This window comes from Heptranchias perlo, chromosome 29, assembly GCF_035084215.1.
Source record: "Heptranchias perlo isolate sHepPer1 chromosome 29, sHepPer1.hap1, whole genome shotgun sequence".
Lineage (NCBI taxonomy): Eukaryota > Metazoa > Chordata > Chondrichthyes > Hexanchiformes > Hexanchidae > Heptranchias > Heptranchias perlo.
The window spans coordinates 34169647-34190662 of record NC_090353.1 but is presented as its reverse complement, the minus strand read 5'-3'; the positions used below and the strand labels follow the sequence as shown (position 1 = coordinate 34190662).

The following is a 21016-nucleotide window of genomic DNA, read 5'->3' as shown; positions in this document are numbered from 1 at the left end:
TTCCTCTCCCTCCTTCCTCTCCCTCCTTCCTCTCCCTCCTTCCTCTCCTCCTTCCTCTCCTCCTTCCTCTCCTCCTTCCTCTCCCTCCTTGCCTCTCCCTCCTTCCTCTCCCTCCTTCCTCTCCCTCCTTCCTCTCCCTCCTTCCTCTCCCTCCTTCCTCTCCTCCTTCCTCTCCTCCTTCCTCTCCCTCCTTCCTCTCCCTCCTTCCTCTCCCTCCTTCCTCTCCCTCCTTCCTCTCCCTCCTTCCTCTCCCTCCTTCCTCTCCCTCCTTCCTCTCCCTCCTTCCTCCTCCCTCCTTCCTCTCCCTCCTTCCTCTCCCTCCTTCCTCTCCCTCCTTCCTCTCCCTCCTTCCTCTCCCTCCTTCCTCTCCCTCCTTCCTCTCCCTCCTTCCTCTCCTCCTTCCTCTCCCTCCTTCCTCTCCCTCCTTCCTCTCCTCCTTCCTCTCCCTCCTTCCTCTCCCTCCTTCCTCTCCCTCCTTCCTCTCCCTCCTTCCTCTCCCTCCTTCCTCTCCCTCCTTCCTCTCCCTCCTTCCTCCCTCCTTCCTCTCCCTCCTTCCTCTCCCTCCTTCCTCTCCCTCCTTCCTCTCCCTCCTTCCTCTCCCTCCTTCCTCTCCCTCCTTCCTCTCCCTCCTTCCTCTCCCTCCTTCCTCTCCCTCCTTCCTCTCCCTCCTTCCTCTCCCTCCTTCTCTCTCCCTCCTTCCTCTCCCTCCTTCCTCTCCCTCCTTCCTCTCCCTCCTTCCTCTCCCTCCTTCCTCTCCCTCCTTCCTCTCCCTCCTTCCTCTCCCTCCTTCCTCTCCCTCCTTCCTCTCCCTCCTTCCTCTCCCTCCTTCCTCTCCCTCCTTCCTCTCCCTCCTTCCTCTCCCTCCTCCTCTCCTCTCCCTCCTTCCTCTCCCTCCTTCCTCTCCCTCCTTCCTCTCCCTCCTTCCTCTCCTCCTTCCTCTCCCTCCTTCCTCTCCCTCCTTCCTCTCCCTCCTTCCTCTCCTCCTTCCTCTCCCTCCTTCCTCTCCCTCCTTCCTCTCCTCCTTCCTCTCCCTCCTTCCTCTCCCTCCTTCCTCTCCCTCCTTCCTCTCCTCCTTCCTCTCCCTCCTTCCTCTCCCTCCTTCCTCTCCCTCCTTCCTCTCCCTCCTTCCTCTCCCTCCTTCCTCTCCCTCCTTCCTCTCCCTCCTTCCTCTCCCTCCTTCCTCTCCCTCCTTCCTCTCCCTCCTTCCTCTCCCTCCTTCCTCTCCCTCCTTCCTCTCCCTCCTTCCTCTCCCTCCTTCCTCTCCCTCCTTCCTCTCCCTCCTTCCTCTCCTCCTTCCTCTCCCTCCTTCCTCTCCCTCCTTCCTCTCCCTCCTTCCTCTCCCTCCTTCCTCTCCCTCCTTCCTCTCCCTCCTTCCTCTCCTCCTTCCTCTCCCTCCTTCCTCTCCCTCCTTCCTCTCCCTCCTTCCTCTCCCTCCTTCCTCTCCCTCCTTCCTCTCCCTCCTTCCTCTCCCTCCTTCCTCTCCCTCCTTCCTCTCCCTCCTTCCTCTCCCTCCTTCCTCTCCCTCCTTCCTCTCCCTCCTTCCTCTCCCTCCTTCCTCTCCTCCTTCCTCTCCCTCCTTCCTCTCCCTCCTTCCTCTCCTCCTTCCTCTCCCTCCTTCCTCTCCCTCCTTCCTCTCCTCCTTCCTCTCCCTCCTTCCTCTCCCTCCTTCCTCTCCTCCTTCCTCTCCCTCCTTCCTCTCCCTCCTTCCTCTCCCTCCTTCCTCTCCCTCCTTCCTCTCCCTCCTTCCTCTCCCTCCTTCCTCTCCCTCCTTCCTCTCCCTCCTTCCTCTCCCTCCTTCCTCTCCCTCCTTCCTCTCCCTCCTTCCTCTCCCTCCTTCCTCTCCCTCCTTCCTCTCCCTCCTTCCTCTCCCTCCTTCCTCTCCCTCCTTCCTCTCCTAAAATAACCTCACAGGACTAAATACTATTTTATCTCGATACATGTTTCATTATTTTTTGTAATGTGTTTGAAGACCTTTCTGAGCTCGATTTCTGGCAGATGGGAACAGCAGAATCTTTTGGTTGTGTTGTAATATCAGACGCAAACCTTTAGTTTGTCTCTTCAAATTGATTTAAGGTGGAACGGTAAGTATTTAATGTTTGGGGGTTAATCACGGAGAGGTTTTCGGGTTGTAATGAGATATTTTACCCTTCAAACCTACCCCTCCCCCCCCCAGTATCTTTTGTTTTTGTTTTTAAACTTTGCGTCCAGCGGCAAGGCTTGGCTCTGATGCCCTCCATGGTCGAATAGCCTCTCGGGAAGAATGTGACCCAATTGGAGGAGATAGCGGAAGTCATCCCATTGCCTGTGGAATCGTACCCCAGTGAGGGGTCGGTGCCTTCAGAGGAGGAGAGGGGGGGGGGGGTGCAGGATAATTGAAGGAATTGAAGGTTATTGGCCAAAATAAAGAGTGCACAGAATTGGAGGTAGCCTTGTGACTTGGGGTGGAAATTGGTTGGGAGGCAGGAGGCCGAGAGCGGGGAGAAAGGATGGGCACTCTGATTGGCGGGATGTGACAAGTGATGGTCCCCAGGGATCTGTTCTGTGGCCTCAACTTGTCACCCTATATGTTAATGATTTGGATGAAGGAATATTGAGTTGTATATCCATTTTTGCAGATGACACTTAAGTTAGGATTTGTCCTCATAATTTACCCCTCTGAGCCCTGGTATAATTCTGGTGAAACTGTGCTGCACCCCCTCCAAGGCCGATATATCCTTACTCCAGTGCAGTGCCCAAAACTGAACACAGTAACTCCAGATGGGGTCTGACCAAAGCCCTGGACAACTGAAGCATCTAAACTGACAGTCCCGGTGCAGCATTGAGAGAGTGCTGCACTGTCGGAGGGTCAGTACTGAGGGAGTGCTGCACTGTCGGAGGTGCCGTCTTTCAGATGAGATGTTAAACCGAGGCCCTGTCTACCCTCTCAGGAGGGCGTAAAAGATCCCACGGCACTATTTCGAAGAAATTCTCCCCGGTGTCCTGGGCCAATATTTATCCCTCAACCAACATCGCTAAAACAGGTTATCTGGTCATTATCACATTGCTGTTCATGGGATCTTGCTGTGCGCAAATTGGCTGCCCCGTTTCCTACATTACAACAGTGACTACGTTTCAAAAAGTACTTCATTGGCTGTAAAGCGCTTTGGGACATCCTGAGGCTGTGAAAGGTGCTATATAAATGCAAGCCTGTCTGTCTTTTACACAAATGTTAATTCACAAACCTTTTTCCCTCTTGACTTGGTCAGTCCCTTTTTAATGAAATCACCAGCAGTATGCAGTGATCCACAAGAGCAAATCTAAAGCAAGTTGATTATCTGCAGGGCCATTGTTTTACAGTAACTAAGTCGAATTCCGTTTACTGTATGAGACTCTGGGACTTGTACCGGTCTCCTGGGGATCTTGATAACCTTGAAGTTAGAGCTAGGCTGTTCAGAGGTGATATCGGGAAGCACTTCACGCACAGGGTAGTGGAAATCTGGAACTCTCTATTTGCGCTCTCCCCGCCTCGAAAAAGCTGAGGCTGGGGGTCAATTGACAATTTCAAAACTGAGATTGATAGATTTTTTTTTTTGTTAGGCAAGAGTTTGAAGGGTTACGGAACCAAGGCAGGTAGATGGAGTGAAGATACAGATCAGCCATTGAATGGGGTAACAGGGTCAAAGGGCTGAATGGCCTTCTCTTGTTCCTATGACTCTTTTCTTCGTCACTGACTTTCTAAAACAGGTCCTGGTGGGGACGCTGCTCCCGCCTCCCCTCCACTTTATCGATTGTTCGTGAGGGTGAGCAGTGTGCGGAATGTGGGGTTCTGTTCCTGCCGGCCAGTTTGCAGGGAATCATTTTTTCTGCGTTGCTCCTCTGCAGACACTGAGCCCTGCTGGGCTGCAGCTCCACGGGCGCCTTCTGGCCTTTTGCCCGAATTAGCCATTCTCCCCGTGTGTGAGCTTAGGCAGAGACTGTTGGTGGCCTATCCCACCATGGAGAGCATCACAATCAAGCCTGAACACACGTACCTTCCAACACAGGCTATTGTGAACTTTCTCTTCTTCCTCCCCAGTGGAAACAGTTTCTGCTTGTTAACGCTTAACAAAAACCCCTCATAATTTTCAACACCTCTGTTAACTCTCCTTTGGTTTGGACTGTGATGACCTCCACCTAGCCACTGGTTGAATATCCCGGCAACACTGGCTGTCCAGACTCGCACGTGGAGTATGGCCACTTGACTGAGGTACTGGAGGGTTTTCAATGCCTGTAGAACTGTAGCCCAATAAGAGTCAATGCCTTTAAATGGAAAAAGGAAAATTTGGAAGGGGACAGAGTGAGCGTTGGATGTTAACCCTCCCCTTCGCACTTCTGTTATAAAAATTCTAAAGGTTGTAGATGGCCTGTAATGATGCCGCTAGAAAATACAGTGGAACAAAGGCGGGGAAACGGAGTTGAGGTACAGATCAGCCGTGATCTAATAGAATGGCAGAAGAGGCTCAAGGGGCTGAATGGCCTTCTCTTGTTCCAATGTAGAGTTTGCAGCATATTTTTCTGAGTTGTTTGAGAGTGGAAAGGGCCCAAAATTTGAAATGCCTTTGTGTAATTACATTGGGTACTATTAGAGGCAAGACAGGACTGCGCCTACTGAGAGTGGTGTAGGCTACCAAAAGACACAGCTCCCCACGGCAGCCATATAAAAACAAGGGGCTTGTAGTCGGATGTGGCAATGTATATTTATTACTGATGGGCAGGAGTGATTGAACTGCATTTCTTTATCTCCCTCCACCAGTTCAGGTCCATGCAACTACTTGCACTTAAGTTGTACCCTGTCAGAAACACTGCCCCCTTGTCATTGGCACCATGCCCCTCCTGGGCTGGACTGAAACATTCTGCTCAACCCAGAGCTGAGCTTCAAACCCGATATCCCATCCACTCCCAAGGCCATTTTCGTCTCCTTCTGCAACATTGCTTGCCTCCTTCCCTCTGCCCCCACCATCCCCACTGCTGTCAAAACCCTCATTTGCACCTTTGTCACCTCTAGACTCGGCTTCTCTAACATCCTGCTGACCTCCAGCTTTCATAAGCTCCAAACTGTCTGGAATTCTATTGTCATGCTCATCCATCCATCCCCAACCTGCTGATCTACATCGGTCCGCCAATGCGTAGAATTACATAGAATTTACAACAGGCAATGCCGGTGTTTATGCTCCACACGAGCCTCCTCCCACCTTACTCCATCTCACCCTATCAGCATATCCTTCTATTCCTTTCTCCCTCATGTGTTTATCTAGCTTCCCCTTAAATTCATCTATGCTATTTGCCTCAACTACTCCTTATGGTGGCAAGTTCCGCATTCAAACCATTCTGAGTAAAGAAGTTTCTCCTGAATTATAGAATGGCCTCCATCAAGTCCATGCCGGCTCTCTGCAAGAGCAATCCAGCTAGTCCCACTCCCCCACCCTTTCCGTGTAGCCCTGCAAACTTTGTCTCTTGAAGTATTAATCCAATTCCCTTTTTAAAACCACGTTTGAATCTGCCTCCACCACACCCTCAGGTTTTGCATTCCAGATCACAACCACTTACTGTGTTTAAAAAAAAAAAGTTTTTTCTCATGTCGCCTTTGGTTGTTTTTCCAATCACCTTAAATCCTCTGGTTCTTAACCCTTTCTTTTTTCTCTCTCTACTGTGTCTAGACCTTTCATGATTTTGAATACCTCTATCAAATCTCCTCTCAACCTTCTTTGCTCTAAGGAGAACAACCCCAGCTTCTCCAGTCAATCCACGTAACTAAAGTCTCTCATCCCTGGAATCATTCTAGTAAATCTCTTCTGCACCCTCTCTAAGGCCTTCACATCTTTCCTAAAGTGCGGTGCCCAGATCTGGACACAATACTCCAGTTGTGGCCGAACCGGTGTTTTATAAAGGTTCATCATGACTTCCTTGTTTTTGTACTCTATGCCTCTATTTATAAAGCCCAGGATCCTGTATGTTTTCTTAACCTCTTTTTCAACCTGCCCTGCCACCTTCAACGATTTGTGCACGTATACCCCCAGATCTCTCTGTTCCTGTACCCCTTTTAGAATTGTACCCTTTAGTTTATATTGCCTCTCCTCGTTCTTCCTACCAAAATGTATCACTTCACGCTTTTCTGCGTTAAATTTCATCTGCCACGTGTCCGCCCATTCCACCAGCCTGTCTTTGTCCTCTTGAAGTCTATCACTATCCTCCTCACTGTTCACTACCCTTCCGAGTTTTGTGTCATCTGCAAATTTTGAAATTGTGCCCTGTACACCCAAGTCATTAATATATATCAAGAAAAGCAGTGGTCCCAGCACCGACCCCTGGGGAACACCATCGTATACCTCCCTCCAGTCCGAAAAACAATCGTTCACCACTACTCGCTGTTTCCTGTCACTTAGCCAATTCCAAATCCATGCGGCCACTGCCTTTTTTATTCCATGGGCTTTAACTTTTCTGACAAGCCTATTATGCGGCACTTTATCAAACACCTTTTGGAAGTCCATATGCACCACATCAATTATATTTCCCTCATTGACCCTCTCTGTTAACTTATTTCCTATTGGATTTATTAGTGACTATCTTATATTGATGACCCCTAGTTTTGGACTCCCCACAGGTGGAAACATCCCCTCTGCGTCTAACCTATCGAACCCCTTCTGCACCTTCTGACTCGGGTGAGAATGCTACCACTGAGCCAAAGGGACGCTCCGACAGCTAGCTTAATGATATACAATTAATTTGGACTGACACCATACAGTACAGATGGAATGACGTACTGTTTTTTCAGATGAGACTTTAAGCCAAGTTCTGGTGGTCGCTAAAGCCCCCATAGCACTATTCGAAGAGGAGGGAGCAGGGAGTTATCCCGATGTCCTGGTGAACATCCGTCTCTCAACCAATGCACCGCAGCGGATTAGCCGGTCGGCCTTGGGTCTTGTGCGCAAATTGGCTGCTGTGTTTTCCTGCGTAATAGGGACTACGCGTCAAAAAGTAATTCATTGGTTGTGAAACGCTTTGGGACATCCATTGAGTTGTTGTGTTCCAATACCACCTTTCTCAAAGATTATAATTTAGCAGCTAGATTTTCCCTTGAAACTGATAGTTTTGAATACTCCCAACTGAAAATGTACTGTGAGCCTCACATCCTATTTTCCTGCTATATGAGCATACATACGATAATGACAGACAGGAAAAGGCCCTCTGGTCCATCCAGCCTGTCCCACAAAACAGCAATGCCTCGTGCCACACTGTGTGCGTGCACGCACGCACACACACGTCAGGTCTCAAATTACTCGTATACTGTATCCCCAAAATGTTATTTTCTGAAAGAAATCCATCTCATTTGAATGAGAATATTGGGAAGAGGAAGAAAAGAAAACCCAGCCCAGGTCTCTGCTCCTGATCACTGGTCCAGTAGCTCCACTGGAAAGTGAGTAAGTGGCAGCACAAGGGGGGAGGGAATTAGAACAGGAATAACAGGTTTTTCAAAATCGCGCTGTTGGCCAACACTTGGGGCTGTCCACCATTATTGCTTCATTCGAGGTTTTGGTTGACATTGCAAACCAAGGTAGGATCACAAATGTATTCGCAGCTCAGTGCGAAGAGAGGTCTACACCACTCAAAAGGTTGGAAGGACATCTCAAGGCCCCTACGTCAAAGTATCTAATGAAAGGTCATCGACCTGAAACGTTAACTCTGTTTCTTTCTCCACAGATGCTGCCTGACTTGCTGAGTATTGCCAGCATTATGTGTTTTTATATCAAAGTATTCAGTTACACTCAACATTTTTAACTGGTTCTCTCTCTCTTCTCTCTTTTTTTTCTCTCTCTCTCTCTGGCACAGAGTGCAATTTTCAAAGGGGTTGTTTATTTTTGTTATGGAAGGACAGGAATGGTATGTGACTCATCACTCTCGATAGGAGCTGGGCTGAGACAGGTCCAAACCTATCCTACGGGAAGAGAAGTTGCAGCGGGTATTGAGAGCAGGATAATTATAAGCAGTTTTTTTTTTGCATCGCCACGGTTTTTAGTTGGGATTCCTAGAGACAACAACTTGCATTTACATAGCGCCTTTAACGTAGTAAATCGTCCCGAGGCGCTTCACAGGAGCGATTATCAAACAAAATTCGATACCAAGCCACATGAGATATTAGGACAGGTGACCAAAAGTTTGGTCAAAGGGGTAGGTTTTAAGGAGTGTCTTAAAGGAAGGGAGAGAGAGAATTCCAGACCGTAGGGCCGAGGCAGCTGAAGGCACGGCTGCCAATGGTGGGGCGATGAAAATCTGAAAAACAGCACATCGTTCCCTCCATGCTGCTCTGAAGCGTCAGTCTAAATTATGTGCTACATACTGAGACAAGCTGACTCTTTCCAAGCAAGTTCATACGGGACAGTGTACAGTGGATGGTCAGGGGATATACAACCTAGGGCCACGTACAGACCCTGGGCCCTAGGAATCTGGGCCCCGAAGCCCAGGCCTACTGATGCTTGTATTTCTTGCTGGTTTGAATTTTGTGGGCCTGTACATTTGGAATTATGGGGGCCAACCCTCCCGGATTGTCCGGGATTCTCTAAGGCTGGAAGATTGATCTCCTGGGCACTGCTGCTAGCAACCTGAGACAAAAATTGGCCTTCGTGCCTGCCTACTTCTCGCGTGGCAGTTGTTGGCGGCCAAACCCTGCCCACGTCCCACCATCACGCCCGCCTCCCTGATAAAAGGGGAAGGTCTGTGATAGGGTGGGGGGCAGAAGTGATTAAATGACAAAAGGGATGATTGGTGCAAGGGAAGGAGGGTGGTAATGGGACAAGTAAAGAAACAAAAGATGGGACCAGAGGAGCTGTAAATGGCATCAGCAGGACCATTACCAGCACCTGCTGTCGGAGAAAATGGGAGCGGTGATTATGATTTAAAATTGTTGACCTCATGGCTGATCTGTGATCTAACTCCATATACCCGCCTTTGGCCCATATCCCTTAATACCTTTGGTTGCCAAAAAGCTATCTATCTCACATTTAAATTTAGCAATTGAGCTAGTATCAGTTGCAGTTTGCGGAAGAGAATTCCAAACTTCCACCACCCTTTGTGTGTAGAAATGTTTTCTAATCTCACTCCTGAAAGGTCTGGCTCTAATTTTTATACTGTGCCCCCTACTCCTAGAATCCCCAACCAGCGGAAATAGTTTCTCTCTATCCACCCTATCTGTTCCCCTTAATATCTTATAAATGTCGATCAGATCACCCCTTAACCTTCGAAACTCCAGAGAATACAACCCCAACTTGTGTAGTCTCTCCTCGTAACTTAACCCTTGAAGTCCGGGTATCATTCTAGTAAACCTACGCTGCACTCCCTCCAAGGCCAATATGTCCTTCCGAAGGTGCGGTGCCCAGAACTGCTCACAGTACTCCAGGTGCGGTCTAACCAGGGTTTTGTATAGCTGCAGCATAACTTCTGCCCCCTTGTACTCCAGTCCTCCAGATATAAAGGCCAGCATTCCATTAGCCTTATTGATTACGAATTTGATTGAGTTTTTTGAAGGGGTAACCAAGAAGATAGATGAGGGCTGTGCAGTAGACGTGGTCTACAAGGACTTCAGCAAAGCCTTTGACAAGGTACCGCATGGTAGGTTGTTACATAAGGTTAAATCTCACGGGATCCAAGGTGAGGTAGCCAATTGGATACAAAATTGGATTGACGACAGAAGACAGAGGGTGGTTGTAGAGGGTTGTTTTTTAAACTGGAGGCCTGTGACCAGCGGTGTGCCTCAGGGATCGGTGCTGGGTCTGCTGTTATTTGTTATTTATATTAATGAGAATTTCGGAGGCATGGTTAGTAAGTTTGCAGATGACACCAAGATTGGTGGCATTGTGGACAGTGAAGAAGGTTATCTAGGATTGCAACGGGATCTTGATAAATTGGGCCAGTGGGCTGATGAATGGCAGATGGAGTTTAATTTAGATAAATGTGAGGTGATGCATTTTGGTAGATCGAATCGGGCCAGGACCTACTCCGTTAATGGTAGGGCGTTGGGGAGAGTTATAGAACAAAGAGATCTAGGAGTACAGGTTCATAGCTCCTTGAAAGTGGAGTCACAGGTGGATAGGGTGGTGAAGAAGGCATTCAGCATGCTTGGTTTCATTGGTCAGAACATTGAATACAGGAGTTGGGATGTCTTGTTGAAGTTGTACAAGACATTAGTAAGGCCACACTTGGAATACTGTGTACAGTTCTGGTCACCCTATTATAGAAAGGATATTATTAAACTAGAAAGAGTGCAGAAAAGATTTACTAGGATGCTACCGGGACTTGATGGTTTGACTTATAGGGAGAGGTTGGATAGACTGAGACTTTTTTCCCTGGAGAGTAGGAGGTTAAGGGGTGATCTTATAGAAGTCTATAAAATAATGAGGGGCATAGATAAGGTAGATAGTCAAAATCTTTTCCCAAAGGTAGGGGAGTCTATAACGAGGGGACATAGATTTAAGGTGAGAGGGGAGAGATACAAAAGGGTCCAGAGGGGCAATTTTTTCACTCAAAGGGTGGTGAGTATCTGGAACGAGCTGCCAGAGGCAGTAGTAGAGGCGGGTACAATTTTGTCTTTAAAAAAGCATTTGGACAGTTACATGGGTAAAATGGGTATAGAGGGATATGGGCCAAGTGCAGGCAATTGGGACTAGCTTAGTGGTATAAACTGGGCGACATGGACATGTTGGGCCGAAGGGCCTGTTTCCATGTTGTAAACTTCTATGATTCTATGATTATTTTCTGCGCCTGTTCATGACACTTCAATGATCTATGTACCTGAACCCCTAAGTCCCTTTGGACATCCACTGTTTTTAACTTTTTACCATTTAGAAGTTATCCTGTTCTATCCTTTTTTTGATCCAAAGTGGATAACCTCACATTTGTCTACATTGAATTCCATTTGCCACAGTTTTGCCCTTTCACCTAATCTATCAATATCGCTTTGTAATTTTATGTTTTCATCTACACTGCTTACAATGCCACCAATCTTTGTGTCATCGGCAAACTTAGATATGAGACTTTCTATGCCTTCATCTAAGTCGTTAATAAATATTGTGAATAATTGAGGCCCCAAGACAGATCCCTGTGGGACTCCACTAGTCACATCCTGCCAATGTGAGTACCTACCCATTATCCCTACTCTCTGTCGCCTTTCGCTCAGCCAATTTCCTAACCAAGTCCGTACTTTTCCCTCGATTCCATGGGCTTCTATCTTAGCTAAAAGTCTCTTATGTGGGACCTTATCAAATGCCTTCTGGAAGTCCATATAAATAGCATCCATTGACATTCCCCTGTCCACTACTTTAGTCACCTCTTCAAAAAATGCAATCAGGTTTGTCAGGCACGACCTACCTTTCACAAATCCATGCTGGCTCTCTCTGATTAACTGAAAATTCTCGAGGTGTTCAGTCACCCTATCCTTAATTATAGACTCCAGCAATTTCCCCACAACAGATGTTAGGCTAACTGGTCTATAATTCCCTGGTTTCCCTCTCTCTCCTTTCTTAAAAAGCGGAGTGACGTGCAATTTTCCAATCCAGAGGGACAGTTCCTGAATCTAGAGAACTTTGAAAGATTATAGTTAGGGCATCTGCAATGTGCTCACCTACTTCCTTTAAAACCCTGGGATGGAAACCATCTGGTCCTGGGGATTTGTCACTCTTTAGTGCTATTATTTTCTTCATTACTGTTGCTTTACTTATATTAATTTTATTGAGTCCTTGTCCCTGATTCAATATTAGTTTTCTTGGGATTTCCGGCATGCTATCCTCTTTTTCTACTGTAAATACTGATGCAAAGTAATTGTTCAACATGTCCGCCATTTCCCCATTGTCAATTACAATATCCCCACTTTCAGTTTTTAAGGGGCCAACACTGCTCCTGACCACCCTCTTTTTCCTAATGTAACTATAAAAGTTCTTCGTATTGGTTTTGATATCCCTTGCAAGTTTCTTTTCATACTCTCTTTTTGTAGCTCTTACTATCTGTTTTGTGACCCTTTGTTGATCTTTGTATCTTTCCCATTCGCCAGGATCTGTGCCATTTTTTGCCTTTTTGTATGTCCTTTCCTTATGTCTTATACTGTCCCTTACCTCTTTAGTTGTCCATGGCTGTTTTTTTTGGCAAGTAGAGTTCTTGCCCCTCAGGGGTATAAACCGGTTCTGTATCTCGTTAAATGTTTCTTTAAACATTTCCCACTGATCATCAGTCGTTTTACCCATTAACAGATTTGCCCAGTTTACTGTGGACAGTCTCTGTCTCATCCCATTAAAGTCGGCCTTACCCAAGTCTAGAATCTTAGCAGCTGACTCACTCTTTTCCCTTTCAATCACTACATTGAACTTGATCATGTTATGATCGCTATTGGATAGATGTTCACGCACAGTTAAGTCGTTAACTAAATCTGGTTCATTACTCATTACTAAATCTAGTATGGCTTGCCCCCTTGTTGCCTCTAGGACATACTGCTGTAGAAAACTATCCCGGACACACTCAAGAATTTCACTACCTTTCTGACAGTTGCTAGTCTGCTTTTCCCAATCTATGTGAAGGTTAAAATCCCTCATTAAGACCACTATGCCTTTGTAACACGCTTATCTAATCTCTGCATTTATACAATCTAGCACTTCAGAGCTGATGCCAGGAGTCCTATACACAACTCCCACTATAGTCTTAGATCCTTTCCTATTTCTCAATTCAACCCATAAGGTCTCTGTTGGCTGCTTACCTCTCGTTATATCCTCCTTTATCATTGAAGTGATTTCATCTCGAATCACTAAGGCTACTTCTCCCCCTCTTCCATTTTCCCTATCTCTCCTGTAGACCTTATAACCCGGTATATTTAGTTCCCAATCCTGACCATCCTGCAGCCATGTCTCAGTAATAGCTATCATGTCATACCCTCCAATTTGAATTTGAACCTGTAGTTCATTTAATTTATTCCTTATACTCTGTGCATTTGTATATAGAACTCTTAGTTGGGCCACACACCCTAGCCTGACCTTCAGCTTTGATGGTGGGATAATCGCCTTACGCCTTCTAGTTTTCACTTTATCTGCATTGCTTAATGTACACTTTCTTTCTGCTGCTCTACGCTTTTCCCTTTTACTTGTTCTAGAACAACTGTTTGTACTATTTGTATTGTAAATTTCCCCTGGGTCTTCCCCTCTCTTGCTGCTCTCAACTTTACTCACTTCTGACTCCCCGCTCAGGTTCCCATCCCCCTGCCACTCTAGTTTAAACCTTCCCCAACAGCACTAGCAAACACCCCCGCGAGGACATTGGTCCCGGCCCTGCTCGGGTGTAACCCGTCACGCTTGTACAGGTCCCACCTTCCCCAGAACCGGTCCCAATGTCCCAGGAATCTAAATCCCTCCCTCCTATACCATCCCTGCAGCCACGCATTCATCCTGTCTATTCTCCTGTTCCTATACTCACTAGCACGTGGCACTGAGATCACTACCTTTTGAGGTTCTGCTTTTTAATTTATCTCCTAACTCCTTGAATTCACCTTGCAGGACCTCATCCCTTTTTATCTATGTCGTTGGTACCGATATGGACCACGACTACTGGCTGTTCACCCTCCCCCCTCCAGAATGCCCTGCAGCCGTTCCGTGACATCCTTGACCCTAGCACCAGGGAGGCAACATATCATCCTGGAGTCACGTTTACGGCTGCAGAAACGCCTATCTGTTCCCCTTACAATTGAATCCCCTATCACTATAGCCCTGCCACTCTTATTCCTCCCCTCCTGTGCAGCAGAGCCACCCATGGTGCCACGAACTTGGCTCTTGCTGCTTTCCCCTGATAAGCCATCTCCCCCAACAGTATCCAAAGCTGTATATCTGTTTGAGAGGGAGATGGCCCCAGGGGACTCCTGCTCTACCTACCTAGTCCTTTTACTCTGCCTGACGGTCACCCATTTCCTTTCTGCCTGCGTAATCTTGACCTGCGGTGTGACCACCTCACTGAACGTGCTATCCACGATAATCTCAGCATCGCGGATGCTCCACAGTGAATCCACCCGCAGCTCCAGCTCCGAAATGCGGTTTGCCAGTAGCTGCAGCTGGACACGCTTCCTGCACACATGGTCTCCAAGGACACCGGTAGTGTCCGTGACTTCCCACATAGTGCAGGAGGAGCATATCACTGGTGCGAGCTGTGCTGCCGTGACTTGCCTTAGATTTACACTGCGTTCACCTCTCAGACTCTCCTCCCGCTCTCCGGTCTCTCCTTTTATACTGCGCTCACCTCTCGGACTCTCCTGCCTCACCTGTGACGTCGCACAGTAGTTTTCTCTTGTTGCAGGTCTGCTGCTGCTTTTATCCCCACTCTCAGTCTTCTGCCGCTCTGCGGAAAAAGTTAGGAAAAGCAAGGCAAAGCAGCACCTCCTTCCCCCACTCCCACGCTCACCAAACCCTCAGCTGTTCACTCTGTGCTCCGCTGCACTCGAAGGATGAGGTGCTGTTCCTCGAGCTTGCGTTGAGCTTCATTGGAACAGCGTAGGGGGCTGAGGACAGAGAGCTGGGAGTGGGATGGTGAATTAAAATGGGATTTCAGCTGTCTGACTGAGTGCAGTTATTATTCCGACTGTTTAAAAAAAAAAATGTGAGAGGGGGTCTTTCGGATTAAATCTAATCTGACCGCTAGTGCAAGCGCCAAAAACCCATGCTCCAACTTGGTCACTTGTGTCTGGTAAATCCATCTATGAAGTATATAATGTACCAGGGTCTAATTTGGAGTCGGTTTTAAATGTCCACCTAGTACCTGCATACTTATTGTTCTGCTCGCTGTAAGAATTTAACGGAAAGAATCTGGATGTGAGACAAGCAAAGGTTGCCTACATGAAGTTGCTCTAACTGAACAGAGTATAACAAATGGTGCAGCTTCTCTCAATCAGCCGACGTAGATTCATTTTACCGAGCCTGGATTGAGGTGTCAGATCTTTATATAAAAACGGCCCTTACTCTCTTATTTTTACATTATGCAACTAGTTTATTTTATAGCACGTGACAGAATTGTGAAGCACATGACACAGCAAAGTAGCTGTCTTTAATCTATGATGTATATGGCTAATTTGCCATAGAGATACTGTAGATGGCAAAAAAAAACCAGGGGGGAGACGAGACATTTTTTGTTTGACCATGGAGACTCGCCCCAATCCTATCCCCGTCCACCATCCATATATTCAGCAGGGCTCCCCATGGTGTTTAGCCATTTGTAGCTCTCCAGTTGCGATCAGCTAACTGAACAGATCAGCACTGTGGGAGCACCTTCACCATACGGACTGCAGCAGTTCTAGAAACAGGCCCACCACCACCTTCTCCAGGGCGACTAGGGACGGGCAATAAATGCCGGCCTTGTCACCGAGAATGAATTTTTTTTTTAAATCTGGGGAACCCCCTTTTTTTTTGGGCTGGTCCTCCAGATTGCCCAGCTGTTGTACCTCTGGCTCACAGCTGGCTGTGTAAAAGCCTCTGCTTAAAGGACCTGGTGGCACCAACACAATATAAAAGCACCCAATATTTCCCCTTTGCCTTATGCTTGTGACATCTACCTCTGACTCAGAATACATTTTAGCAGCAAGTGAGCCATTTGCATATTTCTCTGGACAATTCAAAAAGTAATTGGAGGTTGTTTGATTTTTTTTTCTCTCTTCTTCCGACTCATCTATTTATTGTTTTTTCTGTGTGACTGAGTTTGTTCTGTCGCTAATCCAGGCAGAAAAACTCTCTTCTCGCTGAAACTGTTGGTGTTGTTATTGTGTTCCAGTTAATACTGTTTCCCACTTGATGAATAATTAAAAGCTCTGAGAGTGGATGATGCAATATATTCAGATGAGGCTGTGGAGTAGTGTCGCTCACTAATCTTTTGTTGAAGGCCATAATCCCAATCAAGGGCTTGCTCTTGATCCAAAATGCTGCACTTTAGAACATAGGAACAAGAGGAGGCCATTCAGCCCCTCGAGCCTGTTCCCCCATTCAGTTAGATCTCGGCTGATCTGTAACTGAACTCCATTTACCTGCCCCTGCTTCATAATTCCTTGTTACCGTCACCTAACAAAAATCTCAGTCTTGAAAATTTCAATTGACCGCGAGTGCCCGCAGCCTTTTGGAGGGGGAGAGAGAGTTCCAGATTTCCACTTCCCTTTGTGTGTGGGGGGGGGTGGGAAAAGTGCTTTCTGATTTCACTCCTGAACACTCTGGCTCTAATTTTAAGATTACGCCCTCTTGTTCTGGATTCCCTCACCAGAGGAAATAGTTTCTCTGTATCTGCCGTATTGGATCCCTCTATCATTTTTAAAATGATAAACGGGGGACTGGAGCATCCATGCCGTGAGGCTATTGGGGAAAGAGAAGGGGGAGTGGGACTAATTGGATAGATTTTCGAAGAGCCGGCACAGGTAAGACGGGCCAAATGGCCTCCTTCCGTGCTGTATGACTCTGAGTAACTGGAGCTCTCGAAGTGAGTCCGTGAAGCACAGGATATTGGATGCGGTTGATGTTAACGCATCTGCGCGCTGCTGTCCCTCACTCCAGTGTGGGATTCTTCTGCTTGGAGCACATGCTGCTCTAGGGTTACCAACCCCTCCAGGATTGTCCTGGAGTCTCCAGGGATTAAAGATTAATCTCCAGGGCACTGCTGCGAGCAACACCCGGGAGAAAAATCATAGAGGGGCATTTTAAATAAAATTGTGCATATTTTTTATTTACTTATAAAAATATCAGAGAAGGATTTTAAAAACGGCTGTTTCAGTGGGCGGTCATGTGATGAAACCTCCAGGAATACATCTAAGCAGAGTTGGCAACCCCATGCTACGGACAAGTAGCAAATAGACTGGGGAGGGGACAAAACAGAAACCCTTCAATGTACCTACGTTTTACTCAATTAATTTCCAAATAAATATTATATCTAACATGGACCAAATAAATATGTTAATATTTTGAGATACCAAAGTTTGATCCGTCATAATGCCACTCTCCTTTTTAATGTGAATCCGAATTTCGACCTGGGCTGGGGCCTCAGGACGTCCCAAAGAGCTTTACAGCTAATGAAGTACTTTTTGAAGTGCAGTCACTGTTGTAATGTAGGGAAACGCAGCAACCAGTTTGCGCACAGAGCAAGATCCCACAAACAGCAATGACCAATTTGCACACAGAGCAAGATCCCACAAACAGCAATAATCTGTTTTGGTGTTGGTTGAGTGATAAATATTGGCCACAACAATGGGGAGCACTCCCCTGCTCTTCGAAATAGTGCCATGGGATCTTTCACCATCTGAAAGACGGCACCTCCATCAGTGCAGCACTCCCTCAGTACCCGCACTGGGGGTGTCAGCCTGGATTACGTGCTCAAGTCTCTGGAGTGGGGCTCGAACCCACGACCTTCTTCTGACTCAGAGGAGAGAGTGCTACCAACTGAGATAAGGCTGACACTTCATACAAGTGCGCAGCATGAGACAATGCCTTCAGGAAAGGAGAGCGGAAAGGCATTAACAGCTGCGAGCAGTTTTGCAAAGGCTTACAGTGCAAGTGTAAATTCCCCTCCCCCCTTCAGCCTGCCAAAGAAGCAGCTTGCAGAGCCAGACTGAACCTGCCATGTTGCAACTGTCACACGGAGTGGGGGAAACGGTGCTTTAAACTGTTATCAAAACCTTGATAGTCTCGTCTGCTCTTAATGCGTTTAAGGTCACGTTATTGTCAGCGATGAGGAGATGCTGCTGTAATCCTTACGGTTAATACTCTGGCACATTGTGCAGCCTCTCAGGGCTGTCTATGTTTTAAATAGAACGTGATATCATTCTGGGTCTTTGTTAATCATACACTGGTTCTGTCTGCCCTTTCACAGCGACTGTAGAGGAAGATCGAGCGAAAGTCCAAAGCTGTATTTAGCGTCAGGCTGCCTTAATTCTGCACCCATAGAACAAAGAGAGCTCTGTGTGCACTACAGGACCCAGAGGGTTTTTTTTAAAAAATTAATTCTCAGGATGTGGGCGTCGCTGGCAATTATTGCCCATCCCTGTAGTTGCCCTGAGAAGGTGGTGGTGGGCCGCCGCCTTGAACTGCTGCCAGCAGTTTGATACAACTGAGGGGCTTGGCTAGGAGCCCACTTCAGAGGGCAGTTAAGAGTCAACCACGTTGGGAGGACTGGAGTCACATCTAGGCTGACACTCAGTGCCAGTACTGAGGGAGAGCTGCACTGTCGGAGGTGCCGGTTAAGGACGTTGGTGAACCTGTAGGGATTTTAATGACGATCCGACAGCTTCATGATCACTCTTATTGGTACCAGCTTTTTAATTCTAGATTAACTTTTTTTTTTCAACTGAATTCAAATTCTCAAACTGCCAGGGTGGGATTTGAACTCGTGTTCTCTGGATTATTAGTCTAGGCCTCTGGATTACTGGTCCAGTAACATAACCACTACACTACCATGCCCCCATACTGTAAAGTTGGATATTGACTATTATTTAGTAGTTCCTATAGGGCTGGTAACACTTTAAGTTGCTGGAATGTTATTTGAGTTCCAAATACACTCAAATATATAAGAGTTCCTTTTTCAGCCTCTTCCCCCTCCTCTCCTGCACGGGCTGAATCATCCTGGTCTACAGTTCAGATGCGTGCTGGTTGGCGTCCAGTATTTCACCCAAGTGGCCATTTGTTGAGCCTAGGTAGCAAGTGTTGGCCTGCTATTCGACCGTGGGGTGCACAACTAAGTGTACTGCTGTCCTCCGCAGACAGGCGGGGTTGGAATTTTTAACTTCCCGGCTGGGAACACTGCTCACCAAGCGGCGGCAGACACACAGACAAAGACACGGGCAGGCTCGGCCGATTTTAAACAGCAGGGCCCCGTTGGCTAGCCTGTCGCTTGCTGACTTGCCGGGCACTCGGCGGGAAGCGTCTGCCCGGCTGGTCAAATCGGGCAGCAGCAGGCCAGGGGTACGGTCCCTGGCACAAGGTAAATGTTGGGGGGAGTCCGGGGGGGGGGGGGAGGTCAGGTTCTGGGAGGGGTGGGGGCAGGTTCGGCCTGGTGGGGTAGCGACCGCTGCCTCCCCCCACCCCCTGCTTAGGCCTCGGGTTAAAATGGCAGATCGGGCCCCGATGACCTCATCGGTGCCTGATTTGCAATTTAAAGAGGACCCCGCTCTCTTGGGGTTAAAATTGCAGTCAGCCAGATCGAGGTGGTTTCCACCAGGAGAGGGGAGTTGAGACCAATCTTACACGCTGTCTCTCCTCAGTGGGTGACATTGGCGCAGGGCCCCCCACCCATTTTTTTTTTTTTGTTTTCCTTTCTCTAGCTGAAGCCAACTTCAACATCCCTTCCAATACTTCAGCTAAACAGCCACCCGAAGATGTGCCACCCAAGGTAATGCGGGTCAGGAGGGGGCTTTGACCACAGGAGCGTCGAGCCGAGGCCACGCTGTCCTCATGAAGCTTTCGTACACAAGCCCTTTCCACCAGGAGTCACTAGATGACGATCAGGAGCAGGGACCCTGACCCTTCCCCCACCTCCCTTGGGACTCCCAATATTTTCTCCTGTCTTCAGGCTTAACAGATGACTTCCTGGGCAGGGTTCTGGAATGCTGCCAGTCCCGATGCAACCATGACTCAGCAGCATGGGAAGCGTGCAAACAGGAACGATTTCCATTTGTGCCTTTTTTTAAATTCACGCCATATCTCGAGGCGCTCCCTGCTCCGTGCAAGAGCAGAGGGCACCGAGCCAGAAAGGGAGAGATTAGGAGGGGCGACTGAATGCTCGGGCAAAGAGATGGGTTTTGAGAATCTTTCAAAAAGCGGAGAGACAAAGGGATTTGGGGGGAGGTGTGGGTGGGTGGGTGGGTGGGTGGGTGAGAGCATTTTAAAATCGAGGCATTGCCAGACCAGGAGCCAACGTAGGTCATCAAGCACGGGGGGTGATGAGTGAACGGGACTCGGTGCGAGTTAGGATACAGGCAGCAGAGTTTTGGATGAGCTCAGGTTTAGGGAGGTTGGAAGATGGTTTACTCGTGTCTGATGGGAGTGGAGTGGAAAGCCCCGTTGCCCCCTCCCCTCCACCCAGTGTCTTCTGCTTTCTTCCATCCAGCAGATTAAAGCTCTGGGTTGTTTCTGTAGCAAAGGTTACCAGGAAAGGGTGAACAGGCTGGGGCTCTTTTCTCTAGAAAAGAGAAGACCGAGGGGCGACCTAATAGAGGTCTTTAAGATTATGAAGGGGTTCGATAGGGTCGACATAGAGAAGAAGAGGGGGAGACCAGGACTAGGGGTCATGAATATAAAATAGTCATTAATAAATCCAGTAGGGAATTCGGGAGAAACAACTTTATCCAGAGAGTGGTGAGAATATGAAACTCGCTGCCACAAGAAGTAGTTGAGGCAAACAGCGTAGATGCATTTAAGGGGAAGCTGGATAAACACATGAGGGAGAAAGGAATAGAAGGATATGTTGATGTGGTGAGATGAAGAGGGGCGGGAGGAGGCTCGTGTGGAGCATAATCAGTTGGGCTAAATGGCCTGTTTCTATGCTGTAAATTCTACGTAAGGCTCCTTTTTATGTGGACATGTCATTAGCCTGATCAGAGGGGGCCAGCTAGGTACAATCGGGGGAAATCCCACTCCATGACCAGACGACCCTGTTGGACATCAACCCGGTTTTCAAAGACCAGAACTCTTGACTCCGCTCGCGGTGGGGGCTGTCTGGTGTGGGCCTCGAACCTATAATCTAACTCCGAGCTGGGAATGCTGTCAGTGTGCCGCGGCTCCCTCCCTTACTGGAACTAGTGCTCAGAATTCCTTGTTTTTTTTTGTTGTTCTTGGTGTCTTATGATGTATATAAGGGGCCTCTCTCGTTCACCACCTTTCAAGGCTGAAAGTTTCCTCCCCCCCCAACCTTCCCTCGTGCCAGTCCTCTGACAGGGGTCGGGGGGAGTGGTGGTCGTGTCGATACAGCCCTGGGCATTTACTACAACGGTCACCATGGCCCTCGACAAACTTTCTGCTCC

General features: G+C 47.9%; 1 protein-coding gene across 2 annotated transcripts in view; it reads left to right on the top strand.

Annotated features, from left to right (window-relative positions):
* The window catches only part of LOC137299606 (beta-1,4-galactosyltransferase 2-like), a 54341-nt gene that overhangs the window by 732 nt on the left and 32593 nt on the right, over positions 1 to 21016 (top strand). The gene's annotated exons all lie outside the window — the stretch shown is intronic.